Below are 26,605 nucleotides of genomic sequence, written 5' to 3' on the forward strand. Positions count from 1 at the left end.
CCCAACGTAAGGATAGACATACATAGACATGTACACACAATCATACTCCCCAAACATACTCTATGCCCCGGGTCCAGGTACCCTCGCCCCCAGAGGGGGAAACGGCACCCAGACCCAAGAGATGTGACCCTTTCCCCCGGGGTGGAGGCAAGCAGACCGCCCCAGGCTCCGCAGCAGCAGGGAGGCCAATCGGACAGCCAACACCTCCTCCCAGCCCCCCGCCCTGATGGCTAGTAGAGAACGGGGGTGTGTGAAGACCCCATACCTCCCTCCTCCCGCTCATGTGTAGTGTTGCTGCGTGTTGTTCTAAAGTGCATTTAAAACAAGGGAGGGCATGGTGCTGCTGCCAGAGAGCAGCAGGTGTTAGCACGGCCCCTCCCAAGAACCCTCAATGTCTACATGGACTTAAAATTGAGAGGTGGGCACCGGCGCCAGAGGTAGGGTTGAATACCCAAACCGTCCTCTGGATGCCGTTAACGTGGTCACCCTCAAGGCCCTATATATATATATATATGTGTGTGTGTGTGTTATGAGAGTGTGAATAATGTGGATGTCTAAGTTGTGAAATAAAATTGAGGCACAGGTGGCCAGAAGGGGACAGAGGGGGGGGAATGCCTCCCCTGCACCCTGGTGACACACCCGCACCCCAAGGCCCTACCTGTGTGGGTGGGTGTGGTGGAGCGGGAAGAAGGAGGCAGCCGGGGATGGGGAGGAAAAGAAGGGAGGGGCAAGATGCCCCTCCTTAGGGCCAGCTCCCCCGCTGACCCCAGTAGGCACCCCCGTCCTCTAGTACCCACCAAGGCAAGGGAGCCCAGGCCCATCCAGACCGGGGCCTATGGCAGCAGCGCCGCTAAGCCCCACAGGACCTGGGGAAGCCCACCCCACCCCACCGCAGAGGAAACTATACCCACCCCAACATTCAATCATCTCCAGACTACACAAGACAACAGACACCCAGGTTAGGTTTATTCTCCACCTCTCCTGTGTCTCTCCCCCACCTGCAGAGTGGACTTCTGCAAGGATGGAACAACCTCCCTGCCAGTTGAAGAGCCCCCCAGTTAGGCCGATGCACCAGAGGCCCCCTGCGCCAGGGCTGAGCCCCCGCGCACCCACCCGCCCACAACCTCGGCGACACACCGACGAGGACCGAAGCCCCCAAGGCCCAGCCAGAGCCCCATCACTGAGACGAAGCACCCCCGAACCCCAAGCCCCCCCGCCTGCCCCGGATCCACTCAGAGGCAGCCAGGCCACCAGGCCAGTAACCTACGTCCGCCAGTACAGACCATCCCCCAGCCCCGCTGCACGCAGCCACGAAGAGAACACCCTCTAAGAGCGACCAGAGCCACTAACCAGGTTATGACCACAACCCCCCGGGTTGAGCCCTCCAGGGATAACGTCTCTAGGGGTTCTCCTGGTGCCCTAAGCCCATCCCAACCTCCACATCAACCACAATAGCGAAGGCAGGACCAAACCATGACCCCCCACCCCCACTAGGTGATGAAGCCGATCAAAGGAGCCCAAAGGGATTGATCAAATGTGGTGGCAGAGGCTGTATCAAGACTAATGTGATCTATTAGATGGTTTTTATATTGATTAGAATTAAGATTATTTTTATTTTTCCAGTTAAGGAGGACCGTTTTCTTGGCAATGCATAGGGCTGTAAAAACAATGTGGGCTGTGTTTATTTCTGCAGTGACCTCATCCAAGTTGCTCAGCAAGCACACTAAAGGGGAGGCTGGAATGTTACATTTCAGACACTTTGATAAGTCTTCACATATCTCACGCCAAAACTTCTGCACTGGTGGACAGAACCAAAGGGCGTGGATGTAATTGTCTGGTGTATTGCCTTGACAGTGTGAGCAGTTGTTGGAAGATGTAAAGCCCATCTTGAACATCCGATGACCAGTATAATGCACTCTATGTAGTATTTTGTATTGTATTAATTGCAGACTGGGATTTTTAATCATTTTTAATCTCTTTGTCTTATTTAAAGGTTGGTCACCTGGAAATGATAAATGCCCCGGTTCTTGCATACCACTATTCTAATCTACTTAAACAGCTTTATATAACACGCCTCATCCATTCCCCTAATTTATGTTTAAGTGTTTTCTAACTAAAATAACAGAGAAAGTGTTGTGTTCATCGGATAACAGCTTATCTAAATATCGTTACCCGAGGATATTTGGTGTGCAAATTGGCTCCAGTCTGCATGCCAACCTTCCAAATATTAGATAACCTGCTCTACCTTCTGAGCTACACCAGGCACGTGCGAGGCAGGGCTTGAGTACCTGCCCCTTTCCTGATGAGTGTCCCAAATGCCCTTTTCTTGAGGCAACTTTTTTTAATGTGTGTGCGTGCGGAGTCCCGCCTGTGTCCCTCAACAATGATATTTAACTATTAATCACAGTTTAGCTAAATAAAACATCTGGCTTGCATCAGTCACATGACCACCATTAACCAATGATCGCCCCTGATGGCAGAGCACGTTGGTTACGAGCTGCGAACGAGCTTGTAAAGAAGACGCACATTTTTTTGCTGTCTGAGCGGCGCCAATATGGCAAACCATTTCAGTCAAATATCGCAAGTTTTCTAACACGTCTGGTTAAGAAACACTGTTTATTAATTCAGAATGCCTTGACAAATGGCGTTGACCTGACAGAACGCCGTATTTTACACCAGGAAGTGACGCCTTGAACGTCCCTTCTGAGGGGCGGAACAAAACGCACTTTTTACCTGTCAAAGACAGATTAAAAAACTATGTTTTTTTTCCGGCATTCAGTGTCAGCCGTGAAGGCGTTTAAAACGCTGTTTTCTTGAAATTATGCAGGGCCTTCCCCATGGCGTTAAACAGCATTTTTTACACCATTTCTTAACCAGACGTATTATAAAACTCACGATATTTGGCTGAAATGGCTTGCCATATGCAGAGCTGTAGGAGAAACAAATTAATTGGGAAACGCAGACTGATGCAACAAAAACCAGTAAGTAGGTGTACAGCGTACACCTAGTATGCGTACAAGGCGTACACATAGTCTATAGCACACAGGAGTATTAACTTATTATTACATGTAGGAAAGTTGTCTTGTGACAACTGACAAATTGAAACAGATGAGCGTGCTGTGTGTGCAACAGCGCGACAAACATTACCTGTCCTTTTATTAACTGCACAAGTAGTGCTGGTGAAAGCTGCTAGCTAACTGGGTAAGGGTCTGTAGCTCTGTCCACCGTTTTAGGGAACATATTTAAGTTACAGGGCTTTTGCTGCCTTCTTGGAGGGCTTATATTTCACTGAAAATGATCTAATACGCATATCCAAATAATTATGGATTATTGTAATGATTTTTTAAAAACACATCCTATGTTATCAAAGAAAATACATTAATACATTAAACAAAATATATTAGATTTACATTTCAAATATGACAAAATGCTGATTTTACAGCAGCAAAATTATTGTATCTTTACAGTTTAAACATTTAATAAGCTTTCTGCCTGCACAGAGTGTACAGTCAAACAAATTGAATCCTCATAAATACATTATTTTATGTTTATTACTTAATTTGTTTATTTTCATCACTTTATTATTATAGCACTAGGAATAAATAATAAGGGAAGTATTCTGGATCAGCACCATGATGTGAGAGTGGATCTCTCACCAGCTAGATTAAAAAGTGCACAGGTATCAATAACACATGTACCAGTTGTTCCATTGCAAAGGTATTCAAGTATAAAAACAATAATAAACACAATGTTTTGGTTCTGTAATATTTTTCTAACATTACTTTATTATAGATTAGGTGCAAGAGTTGTTAAGTGTGGATAATTAAATAATAGATTAATGCAATAGTGAAGTGTGCCTTGTTGTCAGATGGACAGCAAGTGGAGAGTAATAGATGAGATGAGGAGATGGAAGAGAGGCAAAGAGTGATTCACAGACAGAGCCTAGTTTATTTCTCAAAGTTTTGTTGCCTTATGGTTCCAAGCGCTGTCGCCAATCTTTGCATTTTATTATTATCTCATAACACTTGTTCAATCAGTTACCATCTCTCCTATGGACTTTTTACAGTCTCAGATCAACACAGCCCTGCCCTCCAGCACTATCAGCAGCAGGAGCAGCAGCAACCCCCCTGAACAGCAACATTTTACCCATCAGGTAAAACATGGGCTAAGTTTGCTTTGCACTGTCCCCACCTGATGACAGTGATATGGTATGATGAAGTTCCATATTAGATTCTTGATGAGTGTGGGTGTGGCTTCAGTCTGGTTCTATGTGCCCCTTTTTAACTTTGAGGCCCCGCCCCTTTAAACGTCTCTGCACAGCCCTGAGCTACACCCACCCCAGCCACCACTCCTGAGCTAAAGCCAACCAATCTCAACTCCCCTGAGCTACAGTCCCACTTTACCCAGTTGTGTTCATTATCCATATTTACTGAGTGTGTATTTATTGCCTCTATCTACCCACATTTCTTTGTTGCATTGCACTGTTGAATATTCGTTTTCCCACTGCTATTTTCACTCACATTTGTCCTGGTTTGCATTCAAAGAACTTACCGGCCACCATTTGGATTTTTCTGCTGCAAAGTATTTTTCCTGAACAAAGGTTAATTTTTTATTTACTATCTGTGGCCTGAATCTGGAACTGGGACCTCATTCACACATCACATAACAGTTATCTGAATTTTTTTTTTTTTTTATAATTCTGCATTACTGGTTTTTTATTCACAAAACAAATATCATAACTTGGGGAAAATACATGATAATATATACTAAGTGAAACTCTGAAACTGTAAACTGTAAACTGAAAAGCAACTGTCAAATGTGAGTGACTAAATGTAGTTTTGTTTTATTATGAGTCTTAGAGAGAAAAAATAACAGATCTAGGTAACAGTATTTATTACTAAATACATTATTACTATTTATACGTTATTACTATTTATTTTATTTGAAAAGAGAAAAAATAAACTCACATGAAATATCAGGAGTTAAACTTGTTTCAGCAGTGACATCAGGGCTGCCATCTTGTTTCTGGTAGACAGCAGTGCAGGAGATTTTATTTCCATGATGAAGGTGAGAAGCAGTGAAACTCATAACAGAAGTCTTGACTTTAGTTTTGTCCTGATTCTCCTGCAGTGTCTCCTGACTCTGACCCAGGTTAGGGGTCCATGTCAGAGCTGGAGGATGAGACCAACATGGAGCTGGAGCTGGAGCAGAGCACGCCACACTCACCAAATCTCCCTCCTTCACCTCCAGTGTGGATGGAGTCAGAGTCAGAGAGGGAGGATCATCTGGCAAAAAGATCAGTCAATAAACAAATGAGCAGTAATTCATTTTAGGTTTTTATATGCTGTGTAAAATCCAGTGAATTCAGAATGAAGTCAAAGCAGCTTGACTAGTGTCATTTATTCACATGAATTGTCTATATATGGATATAAAAGCTTACCTATGGATGAAATATTTACACCAGTTTGTGAAAAAGTGTATTTCAGTGCATTATCACACTCCAGTCTGAAGTAGTATTTACTTCTTTGAAGAAGACTTGCATTATTGAAAGTTGTGGTGCAGTCTTTCTTTGTTAAGTCTCCTGTTATTTCTTTAGTTGGCTTTAGTTTTGCATTTTCACTGGTAAATGAAGGTGAATCATTCCAATATGCTTTACATGTATCATCTAAGTATTTTTCAAATCTGCTGTCTACATCAAAGGAGCAGGGGATGGTCACACAGGATCCTCTCAAAACATTTATATTCTGTGGCATACTGACGTTGAACGTTCCACACAGAGCACCTGAAACACAACACAATGATTTTTAAAAGAGAAATGGAAACAGTAATTTACAGCAACAGTACAGTTTTTAATTATTGTAGCCTTTATCCAGAGTTATCACTGTTACTAGGACTTCAGTGTTTAATTCAGGGACAAATGCTAAATATTTTTACTGTTAAATATCTAATAAATGGACACCCTTTGTAGTTTAGTAGATGTTTCATGTTAAATAATAATCTTTACACAATAATCTTTACGTGATGCTGATTTTTTTCACTCACCCTGCAGCAGAGAACTAATGAGAAGAAAAGTCAGAGTTGCAGCCATCTTTGTTGCAAAAAAGTGAAGTTTAAAGGAGTCTGAAGTTTGCACATGAAACAATTTACATGATTATTTGTTAAACATTACCAGTGACAAGCTGTTATGGTGAAAAGTGAAGTAAATAACTTTTTAAAGTATTTTGTTAAAACTCTCAAATGATGTTTGAGAATATTTTTCGTGCGTTAGCTCAAGATAACAGTGTGATACAGCACATATATTTCACTCAGTAACAGGGCTCATTATCACCTTTAAAATATGTGACAATGACAGTAATGGTCATTTTGCAAAGCCCAGCGTTCCCATGTAACTACTGTCACTACTAGGATAAATATTCAGCTTCAAAAAATCTGCTAAGATACCAGCATACAGCTCTTATTTCAAAAAGTTATGTTCATAAACATGATAGACGAGAGAAAAAGAAAATCCTTCACCTTTTTCCTGTGGAACTTTTTCCTCGACAAATATGATTTTTAATCTAAATCGCAGTGAATCCAAGAATGATAGAAATGTTATCTTTGCATAAAACTTTGATATTTCTTTCATATTTAAGATATAAAAACTTACATTCTTACAAGCTTCATAGAGAAGTCATTTCCACATATGTAAGGTTTTTTAAGAACTGTTCAGGAAGTGATGTAAAAAGAGGAAATAACACAAAAGTATGAGTGTGAATATTAGATATGCTTTTACCAGAAGTGGCTGTTAACAGTACCACCTTCTTTTTTGACCATGATCTCCACAACACATCTTGCACCACTGAATGTGCTGTAAGCATTTCTATTCACTTAGTAATAATGTTCACTATTTGGCTTTATATTATTTGGCTGAAGGAATAAAGTAGAGTAATGTTTCTATTTTCTAAACAAGAAACTGAAAGTTAAAAACAGTAACAGTGTGAACTACACAACATATTTGATCTCAGGGTCAAAAAGTCAAACAATATGTAAAATTATGTACTGTGTTGACGCCAAAAGAACTTAATGTCTTAACAAAGCACTTTTATAAGATGATTTATCCCCCTGCTGTACACATTTTGATGGTACATGTTGAAAATTACTCAACATCATATTATGACTCATTTTGGGCCATTTTATTGCCTAAAAAATGATATTTCAGATGTAATCCAAGATATTTTTTGTGCATGTATAACACGACAGAGAAAATGATGAACTCAGACACCATTGCACAACTATTAGAAAGCAATAAAAACATCTGGAAATCTTCCCGAAATGTGCAGAATTGAAAAAAATTTTGAAACATATTGACATATATGACTTGATACAGGCTTAGATTGGAAATGTCCAATATCATGTTATATGGATTCTCATGTTATGAGAATCAGAAGAAAAGCTTAGGAGGGAGGCCGCATAGCCAGCTGCAAAGACGAAACAGTTCAGGAGGGCAGGTAAGTGGTCAGCAGCAGCGACAGAGCCGATCTGGAGGCCGGCCACCACTCCTGCCTCCTCTGTGAACAGGCGGGGGTGATGGGACACCTGTTTTATGAGGAGGCAGGCGGGGAGAGGCGGAAGACTGAACAGCCGAAGATCCCCCTGCGGAGGCTCGAGTGCAGGCGGGCAGTAGGTGGAGGAGTGCAGCACCTCCAAGGACCCCCCCAGAGCCTCCAAGAGGGAAAACGCTGCCTGCTGCGCTCATACAATTCGAAGTGTTATGGTAATTGTATAGCGCTTTACTCAGTCCCTAAGGACCCCAAAGCGCTTTACACTACATTCAGTCATTCACCCATTCACACACACATTCACACACTGGCAATGGCAAGCTACGTTGTAGCCACAGCTGTCCTGGGGCGCACTGACAGAGGCGAGGCTGCCGGACACTGGCGCCACCGGGCCCTCTGACCACCACCAGTAGGCAAACATGGGTTTAGTATCTTGCCCAAGGATATTTGGCATGCAGCCAGGAAGCAGCCTGGGATCGAACCACCGATCTTCTGATTAGTGGCTGACCTGCTCTGCCACCTGAGCTACAGCCACCCCCTATTAGTTCAAGAAATAATAGTTTGAAACCGCGTTTTCTGGATTTACTGGGTCGGTACTGCTTGAATTTGCTCTTGCCCTTAAATGGCACCATTTGCTCATCCATACAATGTCTCTTTGATAGGAAGCTGTTCCAGCTTCATCCTGTCCCTTTTGGCCTGGCAGCTGTTGTCGTGAAATGGAGAAAAGTTTTGATGTCTTCCCACTGTACAAGAGGCATCACATCAGCAGCATGTGAAATGTGAACTTTTTTTTTGTACAAATACATGAATAAATATTTACATACAGACACATTGTTATCAACCACCCCCCCAAAAGTGGCCAAAAGAAAAACTGGATTTTTGACGAAGTAAAAATAAAAAAAAACTTCATAAAACCTGATAAAAACCCTCTATACATCTTCTTACACTCACATGTATTTTTGATTTGCAGTTTATGTCATTCTAAATAATGATTACTAGGACAACCATTCTTACCTTCTTCTCACACCATGCGGTCCTATGACCATGTGTCAGAAAAGGATGCCCCGCCTTCAAATCATGCTTGATTGATGCTTGACTCAAACCTCTTACTTGACTGAAATTTGATACTTTCCCAAACACTCTGATTGGTTGGAATAATTTCACATGTACTGGGCATTAGGTTTAAAAAAAAAAACCCTGGGGCAGGGGTGTGTTGTAGAGGGTTAAAGATTTTCACAATAATACAGTGATGATTGGTGACTTGGAGTTCTTTGATAAAAGTCAGTGATAGAGATGTCTTTACACTGAACACAAATTTCAGTTCTTTTACATGAGCACTGAGGAGAAAACGAATCTGCAGAATAATGCAGACAAAAATTATTCTTAATAATTAGGAGGGTTTTTTTTGTATCCATGTTATGGGGTTAAAACGATGCCAGCTTAAAATGACAATGACAAATAATATTGAAACTAAAAATATTAACATTGATTCTAATCTGGCATTATTTTAACCCAATACAATAGTCCTTCTTCATCCATTTCATGTTGTATGTGCGGGACGTAGATCGACCGGTAAATTGAGAGCTTCGCTTTTACACTCAGCTCCCTCTTCACCACGACGGACCGGTGCAGCGTCCGCATCACTGCAGCCGCAGCACCAATCCATCTGTCGATCTCCGGCTCCCTTCTCCCATCACTCGCGAACAAGACCCCGAGATACTTGAACTCCTCCACTTGGGGCAGGAACTCATCCCCGACCCGGAGTGGGCACTCCACCCTTTTCCGGCTGAGAACCATGGCCTCAGATTTTGAGGTGCTGATCCTCATTCCCGCTGCTTCACACTCGGCTGCGAACCGTTCCAGTGCGAGCTGGAGGCCTTCACCTGATGAAGCCAACAGAACCACATCATCCGCAAAAAGCAGAGATGAGATTCTGAGGCCACCGAAGCGAAAGCCCTCCGCCACTTGGCTGTGCCTAGAAATCCTGTCCATAAAAATTATGAACAGAACCGGTGACAAAGGGCAGCCCTGGCGGAGCCCATCACCCACCGGGAACGAGTCCGACTTATTGCCGGCAATGCATTTTTATTACATTCTGCCTTTATTACAATAGGAGTGCTAAACATGCCTGCAGTTCAGACCTGGCACCCATGGAAAACATTTAACGTGTTATGAAATAAGAAATACAACAATAAAACACAAACTATTGAGCAGTAAAAATCATTTGTTGTGCTCATCTGTCACTACAAGGCATTCAGACGAGTTTATTCCAAAAATGCATTACATCTTCTTGGCTGTGGAGAATACATAGAAACAATTACATTTGATAACTGGAAATTTACAGGACACTCTCATATAGTACATGAGATTACAAAGGTTGCATGTCTGGCAATGGAACAACGCATCATAGCTATGCAAGATCTCCCTCTTGCATAGCTCCCTCAAGGTCAGCGCCACTGACTCTTTGGAGCTGTGTTAATGACATCATACTCTGAAGAGCTGACGTTTCTACCACTCAGTGACATATAAGTTCTGTCCTCTTCTTTTGGCTTCACATTCTTTCGTAGTTTGCTGCAAAAAAAGAAACAAATGAATTATTTGAAAGTATGCCGCACAGATGACACTGACACTGAAAAACACACCAGCGAGGACCCAAGGAACGACTCCACTGTAAAGTCCATAGTACATTTCAGACCCTGCCATGAGAAATAATGCCATGGACATTATATTCCTAATCAACTAATACTTAAGTTACAAGTAATTATTCTAGCATCATGACATGGATCAGCTCCAACAGAACAAATCTGATCCCTATCAATTTGAACTGGATCAGAAATGTTGGATATTGTTGTTTATAGTGAGCTTAAACTTTAAGGACAAAAAACATGTTATTTTTTTTACCATAATTAATAATATTTATGAGTACACTTGAGACCCTGTTGAATATCATGGCCCTTGACAAAATTTTGCACACTGGTAGCATCAACTTTCATGCTTTAATTTATAAAGTATATCTGTCTCCCATCAAAGTATCTTAGTCTTTGTTCATTCTGACCGCTGAGTTGTCATTACTACTACGGCATGTCAGAGTCACATTGGTGTTTGCTGGTAGTGGACCAAATGAACAGCATACTCTAGTGTCTTAAACAAAGTTTTAAACAGTATAGTCAGACTGTTTTAAGAGATTTAATACTCTACAAATTGTAGAGTGGTAAGCCAGTCTTGATTCCTTTTTCTTTAATTTGTGAGGTTAGGTTAACTGGTGATTCTATATTAACCATAGATGTGAGTGTGAATCACTTTTTCTCTCTGTGTTTGCCCAGTGACAGACTGCAGAGTTTGATAACCAGAAGAAAATGGAAGGACACATTTTTCAAATTTATGAGACTGATTGACAGGTAGCCCACTCAGTTACCACTGTGAGAGGATCAGTCAAAGCACCACTGAATAAAGTTTAGAACACTTAGACAAACAATGTAACAACACAACAACTGGTAACATGTGAGTGAAGGTGCTCATAAACCAAAGTGAACAATTTACATACTGTACTACGCATCATTGTATTTACTGAAATATATCCAGCCTTTTTATATTTATTTGGGACAACCCCATTGCAATGATGTAAACCATATTGTCTTGTTTTTCTGATTTAAGTTGTGGTGTTATAAATAGGAATGTGTTTTATTAGTGTGGTTGAGACATTAAAATGATCTGTGCTATAATGTTTGGCTAGCTGTAATACTTACACTAGATACCCAAAAATGTCAGAAAAATTAAATAGGCTACTAGCAAGGGACAGTGGCATTCAGTATAGTAGTTGTAGAGTATAAGAGAGGTGAATTATGAATTATTATATGAGAGGTGGATTATGTGTTGTTAAAATTCTGGATGAATACAAATGCCTAATAATGTGATACATACACTGAACTTTGACTTGAGTCAGATTAGAACGTGCAAATCCAATCTTGTTTTCAGCCTGGCAAAAAAAAAACCCCAAAAAGCCCGAATGAATTTAGAGGCTACAGTGATTAAACTGGTTCCTGTTCCAAATAAAGTCTCCTGGTCTCCATCAGCTCTGTACCAGGTGTAGTTACTCACTGCTGGGTTGGCATTACTGCTACAGGTTAGACTCACATTGCTGTTCTCTGGTACTGGACCAGAAGGACTGACTGAAACTGTGATGTTTTTAGGTGAATCTAAAGAATGAGTATGGGTATTGCACTTCCTGACATAAAGCCTTATAAATTTATTTAAAAAGATGACATCTTAAGAATGCTTGGACCTTATTTTAGCCTACTGCCTCTTCTGCATAAAAAAGGGTTATGCATGTGAAATGTTATGCATAAACTAAAGAGCTATTTAAAATCATTTAGATCAGACAAAAGTGTGGTATTTTACTTGAATGTAAAAAAATAGTGCAATAACACAATCACTTGGTTGTATATATTGGATATTGACATGTATTTCATTAAGTCTGATTGTTGTATTAAAACAACAGTTTAAGAATGCTAATACATTTTTTTCTTTATAATGCTGATAATCAAGCACTTGATTATTAAACATTCACACTTCATTTAATGACCGTCAGTAATTGTGACCATGTTTGTAGAAGCAGATGTTTGTGGCAGTTTGCTGGTCCTGAGCATTCAGGAAAACAAAACATTACATATTTTATGAAACTGGTAGTGAGTGTACTGTAGCTGGATTAACCCAACACACTAACTGCTCATGTGGATTAGTGGAATTCCTAAAGTTATTGACAGTAAATTTATTGCAAATGAATACTAAAATTTACAAAAAAACAATCCTGACAATATCTCTTCACTGGTTTTGTAGAGCACAGGATATCATTGACTAAGGCAACAAATCTCCTTGATCTCCACTGCATTATGTATGTGGGTTAAACAAGAGTATTTACAGTTGCACCAAATACAAACCTTGAAATTCTGCAGAGCTTTTAAACTTGCTCATATAAAATAGTTGACTGGCAGATCCCAGCGAGTTGAAGCTACGGCAGAGCAGGGTGGAAAAATGCTTCACTTGTGGTTGACTCAGAATGAAGGAGCTCCTGTGAACTGTGAGGTTTAGAATCTCACTGAATATTTCAAATCCACCAGACTGATTGACAGGTTCACCGTTCAAATACCACTGTACAGCAGGGGAAGGGTTTCCCTCAGTGTCACAGGAACAGTTAACCTGACTTGCAGTTCTAACACAATCTGATGAAAACAGGATCTGTGGAAGAACTGTCATTGAAAGAAAGGGAGAGGAGTCAGCCAAAATAACCTTGATGATTGAAAAATATTTGCAAAAATTACTAAAAATATGAACTGAGAAAGTGTCCGGTAAAATGCTGTGTGTAAAAATGGTCATGTCTTAAACTGAAGTCCTTTCTGAACATACTTGCAATACTTATCAATATCAGGAGTGTTTTATTGCTCTTGAAATAGCTTTAACCTGTGCAAAAAACAGATCTACACAATCTATTGCCTAACACAGACTATTAAAGTATGTGCAGACCTTTTATTTTTATTTCAGAAAATAACACTGCAAAGATTGTTTTGTTTTACTGCCGAAGGTTGTTTTGTTATGAATGGGGATATTTTTAGACTATGCTAATCTGTGCTACAATGTTTGGCTATCAAGGATTCTTACTGGAGATAACCAGAAATGTCAGAAAAATGGAAAACACTAGGGTGTTGTTACAATTTCTGAGAAAAAGTATAATTTAATTTTGAGATACATACAAAGAATCTCAAGCTGAATCAGATTAGAATGTTCGAGTCCGAGCTCATTTTCAGCCTTGCAGAAAAATGTCCGTCTGTCTCTGAAGACTTGAATGTTCTTGAAATTCCTTTCTGAAAATACTTACTTGCAGTACTTATTGATATCAGCAGCATTTTATTGCTTTTGAAATAGTCTTAACCTGTGCACAAAAGAGATCTACATAATGTATTGCCCAACACAGACAGTGCAGACTTTTTATTTTTATTTCAGTAAATCACACTGCAAAGATTGTCTTGTTTTACTGCTTAAGATTGTTTTGTTCTAAATGGAGATATATTTAGTCTGTGCTAATCTGTGCTAATCTGTGCTAAAATGATTGGCTATCAAGGATCTAACTGTAGATAACTAGAAATGTCTAAATAATGGAAAAGTGTATTACCATGGGAAAGTGGCATTTAGTATAAGCTACTAGAGCTGGATTATATAATATATATGAGTATAGATTTTTTAAATTATAACTCATGATATGATATTGTCCAGACATGCCCTGTAAGGACATGAGGAGGAAACAGTGTTAAAAGGAGTTGTGTGAGACAGTGGATCTCTCATCAGCTACATTAAAAAGAGCACAAGTATCAATAACACATGTACCAGTTGTTCCATTGCAAAGGTATTCAAGTATAAAAACAATAATAAACACAATGTCTTGGTTCTATAACATTTTTCTATCGTTACTTTATTATAGATTAGGTGCAAGAGTTGTTAAGTGTGGATAATTAAATAATAGATTAATGCAATAGCAAAGTGTGCCTGGTTGTCAGATGGACAGCAAGTGGAGAGTGATAGATGAGATGAGGAGATGGAAGAGGGTCAAAGAGTGATTCACAGGCAGAGCCTAGTTTATTTCTCACAGTTTTATTCTTTGCACTGTCCCCCACCTGATGACAGTGATATAGTATGATGATGTTCCATATTAGATTCCTGATGGTTGGTGGGTGTGGCTTCAGTCTGGTTCTATGTGCCCCTTTTTAACTTTGAGCACCCGCTCCTTTAAACATCTCTGCACAGCCCTGAGCTACACCCACCCGAGCCACCCCTCCTAAGCTAAAAGCCAACCAACCTCACCAGCCCTGAGCTACAGTCCCACTTTACCCAGTTGTGTTCATTATCCATATTTACTGAGTGTGTATTTATTGCCTCTATCTACCCACATTTCTTTGTTGCATTGGACTGTTGAATATTGGTTTTCTCACTGTTGTTTTCACTCACATTTGTCCTGGTTTGCATTCAAAGACTATCGGCTACCATCGGGATTTTTCTGCTACAAAGTATTTTTCCTGAACAAAGGTTATTTTTTTATTTACTATCTGTGGCATCTGGAACTGGGGCCTCATTCTCACATCACATAACAGTTATATGGATATATATATATATATTAATAATTCTGCTTTACTGGTTGTGTCTTCACAAAACAAATGTCATAACTTGGGGAAAATACATGATAATCTATAGTAAGTGAAACTCTGAAACTGAAAACTAAAGTGAAAAGCAACTGTCAAATGTGAGTGACTAAATGTAGTTTTAGTCTTAGAGAGAATAAATAACAGATCTAGATAACTGCATTTATTACTAAAGACATTACTACTATTTATATGTTATTACTATTTATTTCATTTGAGAAGAGAAAAAATGAACTCACTTGAAATATCAGGAGTTAAACTTGTTTCAGCAGTGACATCAGGGCTACCATCTTGTTTCTGGTAGACTGCAGTGCAGGAGATTTTATTTCCATGATGGAGGTGAGAAGCAGTGAAATTCATAACAGAGGTCCTGACTTTAGTTTTGTCCTGATTCTCCTGTAGTGTCTCCTGACTCTGACCCAGGTTAGGGCTCCATGTCAGAGCTGGAGGATGAGACCAACATGGAGCTGGAGCTGGAGCAGAGCACGTCAGACTAACTGAGGCTCCCTCCTTCACCTCCAGTGGGGATGGAATCAGAGTCGGTGAAGGAGGATCTTGTGGTGGGAAGAAATATTTTCATCAGTCAATAATCAAATGAGCAGCAATTAATTTGTAAAATCCAATAAATTCACAATGTCAAAGTCAAAGCAGCTTGACTAGTGTCATTTATTCACATGAATTGTCTTTATATGGATATAAAAACTTACCTATGAATGAAATATCTACACCAGCTTGTGTAAAAGTGTATTTCAGTGCATTATCACACTCCAGTCTGAAGTAATATTTACTTCTTTGAAGAAGACTTGCATTATTGAAAGTTGTGGTGCAGTCTTTCTTTGTTAAGTCTCCTGTCATGTCTTTAGTTGGTTTTAGTTTTGCATTTCCACTGTTAAATGGAAGTGAATCACTCCAATATGCTTTGCATGTATCATCTAAGTTAATTTTGTGATTGCTGGCTACATCAAAGAAGCAGGGGATGGTCACACAGGTTCCACTCATGACATTTATATTCTGTGGCATCTTGATTCCCCACGTTCCACCTGAAACAGATACTGTTTTTAATGTCATTACAATCATTGGTATATTGTACTACAGTCGATTCCATTTTTTCTGCTTCTCCAGTTCAGGGTTGCTAGGGAGCTGGAACATGTCCCAGTTGGCATGTGGCAGGAGGCAAGATACACCCTGCACCAGTCGCTAATCTGTTGCTGAACTAACATATAGAGACAGATATCCATTCACACTCATATACTCAAGTCCGGGCAGTTTACAATCACTAGTTAACCAAACCCTGTGCACATCTCTGAACTGTGGGAGGAAGCCAGAGTGCCCTGACAGAACCCAATCAGACGGGAAGAACATGCAAACTCCACACAGTACACAGTGTCCCCATTCAATCATACTAATAGAATTCTGTTTGGATAATAGTCAGGTATGTACACAATAAAGTAGGAATATTAACGAAATTGAAAGGTAATTTGTTCACTTTAATATTATGAAAGACAGACATCACAGCTTCTTTTACATTCTGACTGAATTGTTAATGGAACATGCCATTACAGACCATAAAGCCAAGTGACAAAAGGAAAACTGCTCTGCAATTCTACTTTCCAGTTTGAGCACCAGAGTGAAATTAAAAACATATACAAACACATGCGTAAAGTGAAACAATTAATAAATAACGTCCAAAAAAACTATATGTTAATATGACAACAAATAAAAATTGTAGTTCAAACTTTAAAAAATTGTCAAATGTGACTCATTACATGTAGCATTGTTTTATTCTAAGCCAGTATTAGAGAGTTCCTACAGAAGTAAACAATATTGTTTGGAAATTATATGTTTCACTGGAAATTTTAGGTCATGTATTCTCAGAAAAGAAGACCTGCAGTTCACTTTAATCATTAAGACAATCATACATCAAGGAAATCAATTTAAAAGGAAAAGTTTGTATATTTATCAACATTTAGGAGCTTAAGTCTTCCATTATGTTTTGCAAATCCCAGAGGAGTCATGATTGCAGAATAACTAAAATCATTACGTTACAAGCTGTTTTATGTCTAATTTGAACAAAGTCAAGAAAAGTAAGTCAATAGCAGTGACATTTTTTATATTAGAGCACAAATAAACTTACTTGAAATATCAGGAGTTAAACTTGTTTCAGCAGTGACATCAGGGCTACCATCTTCTTTCTGGTAGACAGCAGTGCAGGAGATTTTATTTCCATGATGGAGGTGAGAAGCAGTGAAATTCATAACAGAGGTCTTGACTTTAGTTTTGTCCTGATTCTCCTGCAGTGTCTCCTGACTCTGACCCAGGTTAGGGGTCCATGTCAGAGCTGGAGGATGAGACCAACATGGAGCTGGAGCAGAGCACGTCAGACTCACTGAGGTTCCCTCCTTCACCTCCAGTGTGGATGGAGTCAAAGTCAGAGAGGGAGGAACATCTGGCAAAAAGATCAGTCAATAAACAAATGAGCAGTAATTCCTTTCAGGTTTTTATATGCTGTGTAAAATCTATTGAATTCACAATCAAGTCAAAGCAGCTTGACTAGTGTCATTTATTCACATGAATTGTCTATATATGGATATAAAAACTTACCTATGGATGAAATATTTACACCAGTTTGTGAAAAAGTGTATTTCAGTGCATTATCACACTCCAGTCTGAAGTAATATTTAGTACTTTGAAGAAGACTTGCATTATTGAAAGTTGTGGTGCAGTCTTTCTTTGTTAAGTCTCCTGTCATGTCTTTAGTTGGTTTTAGTTTTGCATTTTCACTGTTAAATGAAGTTGAGTCACTCCAATATGCTTTGCATGAATCATCTAAATTAATTTTGTGATTTCTGTCTACATCAAAGAAGCAGGGGATGGTCACACAGGTTCCACTCATGACATTTATATTCTGTGGCATCTTGATTCCCCACGTTCCACCTGAAACAGATACTGCTTTTAATGTCATTACAATCATTGGTATATTGTACTACAGTCGATTCCATTTTTTCTGCTTCTCCAGTTCAGGGTTGCTAGGGAGCTGGAACATGTCCCAGTTGGCATGTGGCAGGAGGCAAGATACACCCTGCACCAGTCGCTAATCTGTTGCTGAACTAACATATAGAGACAGATATCCATTCACACTCATATACTCAAGTCCGGGCAGTTTACAATCACTAGTTAACCAAACCCTGTGCACGTCTCTGAACTGTGGGAGGAAGCCAGAGTGCCCTGACAGAACCCAATCAGACGGGAAGAACATGCAAACTCCACACAGTACACAGTGTCCCCATTCAATCATACTAATAGAATTCTGTTTGGATAATAGTCAGGTATGTACACAATAAAATAAGAATATTAACGAAATTGAAAGGTAATTTGTTCACTTTAATATTATGAAAGACAGACATCACAGCTTCTTTTACATTCTGACTGAATTGTTAATGGAACATGCCATTACAGACCATAAAGCCAAGTGACAAAAGGAAAACTGCTCTGCAATTCTGCTTTCCAGTTTGAGGACCAGAGTGAAATTAAAAATGTATACAAACACATGTGTAAAGTGAAATAACTAAAAAAAAATGTCCAAAAACCCTATATGTTAATATGACAACAAATAAAAATTGTAGTTTAAACTTTAAAAATTGTCAAATGTGACTCATTACATGTAGCATTGTTTTATTCTAAGCCAGTATTAGAGAGTTCCTACAGAAGTAAACAATATTGCTTGGAAATTGTATGTTTCACTGGAAATTTTAGGTCATGTATTCTCAGAAAAGAAGACCTGCAGTTCACTTTAATCATTAAGACAATCATACATCAAGGAAATCAATTTAAAAGGAAAAGTTTGTATATTTATCAACATTTAGGAGCTTAAGTCTTCCATTATGTTTTGCAAATCCCAGAGGAGTCATGACTGCAGAATAACTAAAATCATTACGTTACGAGCTGTTTTATGTCTAATTTGAACAAAGTCAAGAAAAGTAAGTCAATAGCAGTGACATTATTTATGGTAGAGGACAAATAAACTCACTTGAAATATCAGGAGTTAAACTTGTTTCAGCAGTGACATCAGGGCTGCCATCTTGTTTCTGGTAAACAGCAGTGCAGGAGATTTTATTTCCATGATGGAGGTGAGAAGCAGTGAAACTCATAACAGAGGTCTTGACTTTAGTTTTGTCCTGATTCTCCTGCAGTGTCTCCTGACTCTGACCCAGGTTAGGGCTCCATGTCAGAGCTGGAGGATGAGACCAACATGGAGCTGGAGCAGAGCACGTCAGACTCACTGAGGTTCCCTCCTTCACCTCCAGTGTGGATGGAGTCAAAGTCAGAGAGGGAGGATCATCTGGCAAAAAGATCAGTCAATAAACAAATGAGCAGTAATTCATTTTAGGTTTTTATATGCTGTGTAAAATCTATTGAATTCACAATCAAGTCAAAGCAGCTTGACTAGTGTCATTTATTCACATGAATTGTCTATATATGGATATAAAAACTTACCTATGGATGAAATATTTACACCAGTTTGTGAAAAAGTGTATTTCAGTGCATTATCACACTCCAGTCTGAAGTAATATTTAGTACTTTGAAGAAGACTTGCATTATTGAAAGTTGTGGTGCAGTCTTTCTTTGTTAAGTCTCCTGTCATGTCTTTAGTTGGTTTTAGTTTTGCATTTTCACTGTTAAATGGAAGTGAATCACTCCAATATGCTTTGCATGTATCATCTAAGTTAATTTTGTGATTGCTGGCTACATCAAAGAAGCAGGGGATGGTCACACAGGTTCCACTCATGACATTTATATTCTGTGGCATCTTGATTCCCCACGTTCCACCTGAAACAGATACTGTTTTTAATGTCATTACAATCATTGGTATATTGTACTACAGTCGATTCCATTTTTTCTGCTTCTCCAGTTCAGGGTTGCTAGGGAGCTGGAACATGTCCCAGTTGGCATGTGGCAGGAGGCAAGATACACCCTGCACCAGTCGCTAATCTGTTGCTGAACTAACATATAGAGACAGATATCCATTCACACTCATATACTCAAGTCCGGGCAGTTTACAATCACTAGTTAACCAAACCCTGTGCACGTCTCTGAACTGTGGGAGGAAGCCAGAGTGCCCTGACAGAACCCAATCAGACGGGAAGAACATGCAAACTCTACACAGTACACAGTGTCCCCATTCAATCATACTAATAGAATTCTGTTTGGATAATAGTCAGGTATGTACACAATAAAGTAGGAATATTAACGAAATTGAAAGGTAATTTGTTCACTTTAATATTATGAAAGACAGACATCACAGCTTCTTTTGCATTCTGACTGAATTGTTAATGGAACATGCCATTACAGACCATAAAGCCAAGTGACAAAAGGAAAACTGCTCTGCAATTCTACTTTCCAGTTTGAGCACCAGAGTGAAATTAAAAACGTATACAAACACATGCGTAAAGTGAAATAACTAATAAAAAATGTCCAAAAACCCTATATGTTAATATGACAACAAATAAAAATTGTAGTTTAAACTTTAAAAAATTGTCAAATGTGACTCATTACATGTAGCATTGTTTTATTCTAAGCCAGTATTAGAGAGTTCCTACAGAAGTAAACAATATTGTTTGGAAATTGTATGTTTCACTGGAAATTTTAGGTCATGTATTCTCAGAAAAGAAGACCTGCAGTTCACTTTAATCATTAAGACAATCATACATCAAGGAAATCAATTTAAAAGGAAAAGTTTGTATATTTATCAACATTTAGGAGCTTAAGTCTTCCATTATGTTTTGCAAATCCCAGAGGAGTCATGACTGCAGAATAACTAAAATCATTACGTTACGAGCTGTTTTATGTCTAATTTGAACAAAGTCAAGAAAAGTAAGTCAATAGCAGTGACATTATTTATGGTAGAGGACAAATAAACTCACTTGAAATATCAGGAGTTAAACTTGTTTCAGCAGTGACATCAGGGCTGCCATCTTGTTTCTGGTAAACAGCAGTGCAGGAGATTTTATTTCCATGATGGAGGTGAGAAGCAGTGAAACTCAGAACAGAGGTCTTGACTTTAGTTTTGTCCTGATGCTCCTGTAGTGTCTCCTGACTCTGACCCAGGTTAGGGCTCCATGTCAGAGCTGGAGGATGAGACCAACATGGAGCTGGAGCAGAGCACGTCAGACTCACTGAGGTTCCCTCCTTCACCTCCAGTGTGGATGGAGTCAAAGTCAGAGAGGGAGGATCATCTGGCAAAAAGATCAGTCAATAAACAAATGAGCAGTAATTCATTTTAGGTTTTTATATGCTGTGTAAAATCTATTGAATTCACAATCAAGTCAAAGCAGCTTGACTAGTGTCATTTATTCACATGAATTGTCTATATATGGATATAAAAACTTACCTATGGATGAAATATTTACACCAGTTTGTGAAAAAGTGTATTTCAGTGCATTATCACACTCCAGTCTGAAGTAATATTTAGTACTTTGAAGAAGACTTGCATTATTGAAAGTTGTGGTGCAGTCTTTCTTTGTTAAGTCTCCTGTCATGTCTTTAGTTGGTTTTAGTTTTGCATTTTCACTGTTAAATGGAAGTGAATCACTCCAATATGCTTTGCATGTATCATCTAAGTTAATTTTGTGATTGCTGGCTACATCAAAGAAGCAGGGGATGGTCACACAGGTTCCACTCATGACATTTATATTCTGTGGCATCTTGATTCCCCACGTTCCACCTGAAACAGATACTGTTTTTAATGTCATTACAATCATTGGTATATTGTACTACAGTCGATTCCATTTTTTCTGCTTCTCCAGTTCAGGGTTGCTAGGGAGCTGGAACATGTCCCAGTTGGCATGTGGCAGGAGGCAAGATACACCCTGCACCAGTCGCTAATCTGTTGCTGAACTAACATATAGAGACAGATATCCATTCACACTCATATACTCAAGTCCGGGCAGTTTACAATCACTAGTTAACCAAACCCTGTGCACGTCTCTGAACTGTGGGAGGAAGCCAGAGTGCCCTGACAGAACCCAATCAGACGGGAAGAACATGCAAACTCTACACAGTACACAGTGTCCCCATTCAATCATACTAATAGAATTCTGTTTGGATAATAGTCAGGTATGTACACAATAAAGTAGGAATATTAACGAAATTGAAAGGTAATTTGTTCACTTTAATATTATGAAAGACAGACATCACAGCTTCTTTTACATTCTGACTGAATTGTTAATGGAACATGCCATTACAGACCATAAAGCCAAGTGACAAAAGGAAAACTGCTCTGCAATTCTACTTTCCAGTTTGAGCACCAGAGTGAAATTAAAAACGTATACAAACACATGCGTAAAGTGAAATAACTAATAAAAAATGTCCAAAAACCCTATATGTTAATATGACAACAAATAAAAATTGTAGTTTAAACTTTAAAAAATTGTCAAATGTGACTCATTACATGTAGCATTGTTTTATTCTAAGCCAGTATTAGAGAGTTCCTACAGAAGTAAACAATATTGTTTGGAAATTGTATGTTTCACTGGAAATTTTAGGTCATGTATTCTCAGAAAAGAAGACCTGCAGTTCACTTTAATCATTAAGACAATCATACATCAAGGAAATCAATTTAAAAGGAAAAGTTTGTATATTTATCAACATTTAGGAGCTTAAGTCTTCCATTATGTTTTGCAAATCCCAGAGGAGTCATGACTGCAGAATAACTAAAATCATTACGTTACGAGCTGTTTTATGTCTAATTTGAACAAAGTCAAGAAAAGTAAGTCAATAGCAGTGACATTATTTATGGTAGAGGACAAATAAACTCACTTGAAATATCAGGAGTTAAACTTGTTTCAGCAGTGACATCAGGGCTGCCATCTTGTTTCTGGTAAACAGCAGTGCAGGAGATTTTATTTCCATGATGGAGGTGAGAAGCAGTGAAACTCAGAACAGAGGTCTTGACTTTAGTTTTGTCCTGATGCTCCTGTAGTGTCTCCTGACTCTGACCCAGGTTAGGGCTCCATGTCAGAGCTGGAGGATGAGACCAACATGGAGCTGGAGCAGAGCACGTCAGACTCACTGAGGTTCCCTCCTTCACCTCCAGTGTGGATGGAGTCAAAGTCAGAGAGGGAGGATCATCTGGCAAAAAGATCAGTCAATAAACAAATGAGCAGTAATTCATTTTAGGTTTTTATATGCTGTGTAAAATCTATTGAATTCACAATCAAGTCAAAGCAGCTTGACTAGTGTCATTTATTCACATGAATTGTCTATATATGGATATAAAAACTTACCTATGGATGAAATATTTACACCAGTTTGTGAAAAAGTGTATTTCAGTGCATTATCACACTCCAGTCTGAAGTAATATTTAGTACTTTGAAGAAGACTTGCATTATTGAAAGTTGTGGTGCAGTCTTTCTTTGTTAAGTCTCCTGTCATGTCTTTAGTTGGTTTTAGTTTTGCATTTTCACTGTTAAATGGAAGTGAATCACTCCAATATGCTTTGCATGTATCATCTAAGTTAATTTTGTGATTGCTGGCTACATCAAAGAAGCAGGGGATGGTCACACAAGTTCCACTCATGACATTTATATTCTGTGGCATCTTGATTCCCCACGTTCCACCTGAAACAGATACTGTTTTTAATGTCATTACAATCATTGGTATATTGTACTACAGTCGATTCCATTTTTTCTGCTTCTCCAGTTCAGGGTTGCTAGGGAGCTGGAACATGTCCCAGTTGGCATGTGGCAGGAGGCAAGATACACCCTGCACCAGTCGCTAATCTGTTGCTGAACTAACATATAGAGACAGATATCCATTCACACTCATATACTCAAGTCCGGGCAGTTTACAATCACTAGTTAACCAAACCCTGTGCACGTCTCTGAACTGTGGGAGGAAGCCAGAGTGCCGTGACAGAAGCCAATCAGACAGCAAGAACATGCAAACTCCACACAGTACACAGTGTCCCCATTCAATCATACTAATAGAATTCTGTTTGGATAATAGTCAGGTATGTACACAATAAAGTAGGAATATTAACGAAATTGAAAGGTAATTTGTTCACTTTAATATTATGAAAGACAGACATCACAGCTTCTTTTGCATTCTGACTGAATTGTTAATGGAACATGCCATTACAGACCATAAAGCCAAGTGACAAAAGGAAAACTGCTCTGCAATTCTACTTTCCAGTTTGAGCACCAGAGTGAAATTAAAAACGTATACAAACACATGCGTAAAGTGAAATAACTAATAAAAAATGTCCAAAAACCCTATATGTTAATATGACAACAAATAAAAATTGTAGTTTAAACTTTAAAAAATTGTCAAATGTGACTCATTACATGTAGCATTGTTTTATTCTAAGCCAGTATTAGAGAGTTCCTACAGAAGTAAACAATATTGCTTGGAAATTGTATGTTTCACTGGAAATTTTAGGTCATGTATTCTCAGAAAAGAAGACCTGCAGTTCACTTTAATCATTAAGACAATCATACATCAAGGAAATCAATTTAAAAGGAAAAGTTTGTATATTTATCAACATTTAGGAGCTTAAGTCTTCCATTATGTTTTGCAAATCCCAGAGGAGTCATGACTGCAGAATAACTAAAATCATTACGTTACGAGCTGTTTTATTTCTAATTTGAACAAAGTCAAGAAAAGTAAGTCAATAGCAGTGACATTATTTATGGTAGAGGACAAATAAACTCACTTGAAATATCAGGAGTTAAACTTGTTTCAGCAGTGACATCAGGGCTGCCATCTTGTTTCTGGTAAACAGCAGTGCAGGAGATTTTATTTCCATGATGGAGGTGAGAAGCAGTGAAATTCATAACAGAGGTCTTGACTTTAGTTTTGTCCTGATTCTCCTGCAGTGTCTCCTGACTCTGACCCAGGTTAGGGCTCCATGTCAGAGCTGGAGGATGAGACCAACATGGAGCTGGAGCAGAGCACGTCAGACTCACTGAGGTTCCCTCCTTCACCTCCAGTGTGGATGGAGTCAGAGTCGGTGAAGGAGGAACATCTGGTGGGAAGAAATATTTTCATCAGTCAATAAACAAATGAGCACCAATTCCTTTCAGGTTTTTATATGCTGAGTAGAATCCAGCGGATTCACAATGAAGTCAAAGCAGCTTGACAAGTGTCATTTATTCACATGAATTATCGTTATATGGATATAAAAACTTACCTATGAATGAAATATCTACACCAGCTTGTGAAAAAATGTATTTCAGTGCATTATTACACTCCAGTCTGAAGTAATATTTAGTACTTTGAAGAAAATCTGCATTATTGAAAGTTGTGGTGCAGTCTTTCTTTTTTAAGTCTCCTGTCATTTCTTTAGTTGGCTTTAGTTTTGCATTTCTACTGCTAAATAAAGGTGAATCGCTCCAATATGCTTTGCATGTATCATCTAAGTTATCTTCAAATCTGCTTTCTACATCAAAGGAGCAGGGGATGGTCACACAGGATCCTCTCAAAACATTTATATTCTGTGGCATACTGATGTTGAACGTTCTACACAGAGCACCTGAAACACAACACAATGAATTGTAAAAAAGAAATGCAAACAGTAAGTTACAGCAACAGTAGTTTTAATTATAGTAGCCTTTATCCAGAGTTATCACTGCTGCTAGGACTTCAGTGTTTAATTCAGGTACAAATGCTAAATATTTTTACTGTTAAATATCTAATAAATGGACACCATTTGTAGTTTAGTAGATGTTTCATGTTAAATAATCATCTTTGCACAATAATCTTTACGTAATGCTGATTTTCTTTCACTCACCCTGCAGCAGAGAACTAATGAGAAGAAAAGTCAGAGTTCCAGCCATCTTCTTACAAAAAAGTGAAGTTTAAAGGAGTCTGAAGTTTGCACATGAAACAATTTACATGATTATTTGTTAAACATTACCAGTGAAAAGCTGTTATGGTGAAAAGTGAAGTAATCTTTTTTTTTAATGTATTATGTTAAAACTCTCAAATGATCTTTGAGAATATTTTTAGCGCGTTAGCTCTACATAACAGTGTAGTATAGCACATATTTTACACTCAGTAACAGGGCTCATTATTCTCTTTATAATATGTGACTATGACAGTAATGGTAATTTTGCAAAGCCCAGCATTCGCATGTAACTACTGTCACTACGAGGATAATTATTCAACCTCAAAAAATCTGGTAAGATACCAGCGTATAGCTCTTATTTCAAAAAGTTATGTTCATAAACATGATAGACGAGAGAAAAAGAAAATCCTTCACCTTTTTCCTGTGGAACTTTTTCCTCGACAAATATGATGTTTAATCTAAATCACAGTGAATCAAAGAATGATAGAAATGTTAGCTTTGCATAAAACTTTGATATTTCTCTCATATTTAAGATATAAAAACTTACATTCTTACGAGTTTCATAGAGAAGTCATTTCTACATATGTGAGGTTTTTTAAGAACTGTTCAGGAAGCGATGTAAAAAGAGGAAATAACACAAAAGTACGAGTGTTAATATTAGATATGCTTTTACCAGAAGTAGCTGTTAACAGTACCACCTTCTTTTTTGAACATGATTTGAATGTGCTGTAAGCATTTCTATTCGCTTAGTAATAATGTTCACTATTTGGCTTTGTAGTAATTGGCTGAAGGAATAAAGTAATTGTGATATTCTGGATTAGGGTCTTTGAAAAGATCAGTACAGAAGGACGTGGATAGGTGCTTTATTGAACAGCAAGACATCACACACTAACTTGTTGTTTTTTTAGCTGTGCACAAACTACCCTTTTGTTGTTATATGTTGGTCAACCAAGAACTAGCCCTGTAACAGGCACTTCTGTATTTTACCACTGGGGGGCAACAATTCACTCTATTGCATTCCTCCCCTTTTAGATTTG

General features: G+C 38.6%; 1 long non-coding RNA gene across 1 annotated transcript in view; it reads right to left on the reverse strand.

The window, feature by feature from the left end:
• LOC102081927 (hemicentin-1) overlaps window positions 1–26,221 on the reverse strand; it is a 69,943-nt gene extending 43,722 nt beyond the window's left edge. The window contains exons 1-14 of the long non-coding RNA XR_003222075.1: window positions 26,116–26,221; window positions 25,983–26,026; window positions 25,512–25,588; window positions 24,912–25,253; window positions 24,435–24,746; window positions 23,008–23,340; window positions 22,541–22,852; window positions 21,114–21,446; window positions 20,647–20,958; window positions 19,220–19,552; window positions 18,753–19,064; window positions 17,327–17,659; window positions 16,860–17,171; window positions 15,433–15,765 (exon numbers count right to left, since the gene is read on the reverse strand). This is a non-coding gene — a long non-coding RNA (hemicentin-1). The remainder of the gene's footprint in view (window positions 1–15,432; window positions 15,766–16,859; window positions 17,172–17,326; window positions 17,660–18,752; window positions 19,065–19,219; window positions 19,553–20,646; window positions 20,959–21,113; window positions 21,447–22,540; window positions 22,853–23,007; window positions 23,341–24,434; window positions 24,747–24,911; window positions 25,254–25,511; window positions 25,589–25,982; window positions 26,027–26,115) is intronic.
• Between the last annotated feature and the right edge of the window lie 384 nt (window positions 26,222–26,605).

The sequence above is a fragment of the Oreochromis niloticus genome, linkage group LG11 (genome assembly GCF_001858045.2).
Source record: "Oreochromis niloticus isolate F11D_XX linkage group LG11, O_niloticus_UMD_NMBU, whole genome shotgun sequence".
Classification (NCBI taxonomy): domain Eukaryota; kingdom Metazoa; phylum Chordata; class Actinopteri; order Cichliformes; family Cichlidae; genus Oreochromis; species Oreochromis niloticus.